This window comes from Lygodium microphyllum, chromosome 29 (assembly GCF_053477565.2).
Source record: "Lygodium microphyllum isolate KBCC chromosome 29, Lygodium_microphyllum_v1.1.10, whole genome shotgun sequence".
In the NCBI taxonomy this organism is placed as follows: domain Eukaryota; kingdom Viridiplantae; phylum Streptophyta; class Polypodiopsida; order Schizaeales; family Lygodiaceae; genus Lygodium; species Lygodium microphyllum.
The window spans coordinates 10,553,789-10,556,714 of record NC_141163.1 but is presented as its reverse complement, the minus strand read 5'-3'; the positions used below and the strand labels follow the sequence as shown (position 1 = coordinate 10,556,714).

The 2,926-nt window shown below is 44.2% G+C and overlaps 1 non-coding gene across 1 annotated transcript; it reads right to left on the bottom strand.

Annotated features, from left to right (window-relative positions):
- Positions 1 to 444: 444 nt before the first annotated feature.
- LOC148010373 (U6 spliceosomal RNA) lies at positions 445 to 547 on the bottom strand. Its single transcript, XR_015689631.1, has one exon. It is a non-coding gene; the product is annotated as a U6 spliceosomal RNA (small nuclear RNA).
- Positions 548 to 2,926: the final 2,379 nt, after the last annotated feature.

The window sequence follows — 2,926 nt, the reverse complement described above, 5'->3', positions numbered from 1 at the left end:
GAACAGTGCCGTTCTCAACCCGGGCAGGCGGTCCTCGCGAGGGGATGATATCCATGGCCTCCTCACATCTCAACTTCTAGCAATTTTAGAGAAGGTAGAGAAAAGTCATTGGATCCTCAAATTGTTTTGCTGCGTTGTATGGCCTAGTAGGCCATGATGTATACAGTAATGCTGTATATTCTCTTAGAGGGTGGGACTAGAGAAGCCTGTGAATTTTGAGGGGTTACATGTCCTTCTACTTTTTTCCGTTCTCAGACATGGGCCCGAGTGCCGTCCTGCAGCTGTTGGGAGCGCCTACCCTCCAGAAAGGAACCTTTGCACAAGCTCCTTCTTGCGTTACGAGGAGAAAAGCCGGGTTCTCGACATTTGCGGCGCGGGCAGCAGGAAGAAGGTCGAAAACAAAAACATATTCGGATCCGGCCCGACGCAGCGACGAAAGGCGAAAAAAATTTGGACCATTTCTCGATTTGTGCGTGTCATCCTTGCGCAGGGGCCATGCTAATCTTCTCTGTATCGTTCCAATTTTATCAGATGTCTCCGAAGAGACGAAACAAGAGCACCTCTCGCTTGGCGCCCAGATAGACGCAAACACTGAAGCTGAGCGTGCATGTGGGGCAGAACGCAGCACACGTGGCACGCTGCTGCAAGTGAAGCGGGTGCGGCTTTTGGCTCGTGCCTACGTTCCTGGACGCACAAGAACTTGATGGAGCTCCCGCTCCCGCGTGCGCTTCTAGCTTTGTGCAGCGTTAGGACTTGAGAAGGAATGGAAGAAGGGAGTCATCGGCTTGGTGGCAACCTAGACAGCCCCGTCTGGACATACATGCGCCTCAAGGAAAGCCGCATGATAGGAGAGCTAATAGGGATCTCGAATGAATGTACTCGTCTCACTCTCACAAAGTGGTGCTACCAGGGCTTCCCAAGCCTTCCATTTGCACCGCCTCAGGCTATGCATCTCTCTCTCTCTCTCTCTCTCTCATGTTTGTGCTTGTTCCCTCAACACCTCAGCCTCAAGGATTTGTTTCTCGAAATGGAGTCTTGTGAAGACCTACGGAGGAGGAGGAGGAGGAGGAGGAAGTACTCACTTACCACCGTACCGTATGGCACTATGTATTGCCTGGGCATGCAGACTCATAAGAAGGCATCACCATTTCACTCTATGAGTTTTCCACCTTGGTCAATGCTTGCTTGCTGGACCTGCACACAACTTTCCTGTGGCGTCGGCACACATCACACCGGTGTCCACATTCTAGGGATAAAGAGCTTTTCAAGTTCAACAAAATGTGGGTTACCTTATAGATTCGCAGTGCTAGAAGTTTTGAAGTTCTTTGTCCGAGGCGTAATGCATAGGTAAATAGGGGTTGGGTTCTTTTATACTACTTTGATGCTTTCTTATCAAAAGAGGCAGGCAACCTTTCTTTTTCATGGATATAAAATGTGCATTTTTATGGTACATCCAATAAGTTTAAAAAGGGGGTTATATCTCTCTTATAAGTATTGTAAATAGGGGATTCTCTAAAACTATTGACATGTCTCCGTTATAAAGTGCGACTCTCTCTCAGGAGATAATGCAAGCCAATGTTAGACTCTAGACCATTAATACATTAATGATCCATGGATTTTTTCTCACCACAAAATTGAGCTTTGATGATTGTGCATTTCATGATTTACGGAACCATAACATGGTCGAGAACTATCTTTCATTACACTTTTTTGCTACTTTATTATTTATTAATAACATTTTAGTATTGAAAGTTCTAGCAGAAAAGCATCCAATGTTATATATCTTCATCTAATTTTCTACACTCTAAGATAGAACTTTTACCACATATTCTATAAGGTAAATTTATACGTAGCTCCTTAAAGTCATCCTTAGTGTATGTGAGTGAGTGGCGAGATAGAAAGGGATGAAGAGGGAGTCCAAGAAAATGGATGCAAATAAGGATAAACTCGAGATTTTTGAGTACGAATTGCTCGCAAACATAGAAATAGCACTACAAGCACCTCGCACTACCCCCCGATGCCTACAATGTAAGTTGAATCGAACCACAACAGAGATGAGGGAAAGGCCCCCCAAGAATATGCCTTGCCACTGCAAATTCGATTGACTTTGTAGCATATTCTCACAATGGCACAACATGCCATAATGTTTTTTGCTTCAATCCCTAACTCTATCCATAGCTGAAGCAATGAAGATTCAACCAGATTAGCACCCTCGTACAAGAGACCACTAGAGGACATCTCAACTGCATCCATGCCCCTTCCAAACATATAAAAAAATCTCATGATATCATTACAAATTGTTTGTCGAGCTTGCTAATTAGACTATCAAAGGTAAAGAGGCTGCCTAGGTTCCTCAGCCTATGTGCCAAAGGAAATACAACATGAATTAACAGCTAGAAAAGCTTTGTGGGATGAAATGGATCAACAAATTTTGTACGCCTATTCTTCACTAAAGGAACAAAGTGCAAAACTAGAAGAATATCTCACTGCCCTACATGAACAACAAGAAGAGCATGAAAGTGCTAGGGAAGAAACAAAGGACGAATGTAAAAGGACATTGTGGGAGCTCTAGCTACTCAAGGATAGCCACCTTAAGTAGTAAAATCTCAATGTATCCTTGATAGCATAAGTATTTGTGCTTAAGTCCTAGAAAAGCGAGTTCAATGTCAATCCAATGAAGGCCATGAGGTCAACCATTGGTCCCTGGCTATAGCCCTAGGACACCATGAGACGACCAGTAGAGATTGAAATGCTTCTTGGTGAATGAAAAAGTTGATACAAATGTGGCTCCCATGGAGTAAGAAACCTTAAGAAGGCTAGTTTTAGCTACCCACTAGGCCAAAACCGCTCCAATGACCAAACCCCATACCACAAAATTTGGCCGCTCCACGTCTTCCACGCCACCTCTCTATCATCCACAATTATG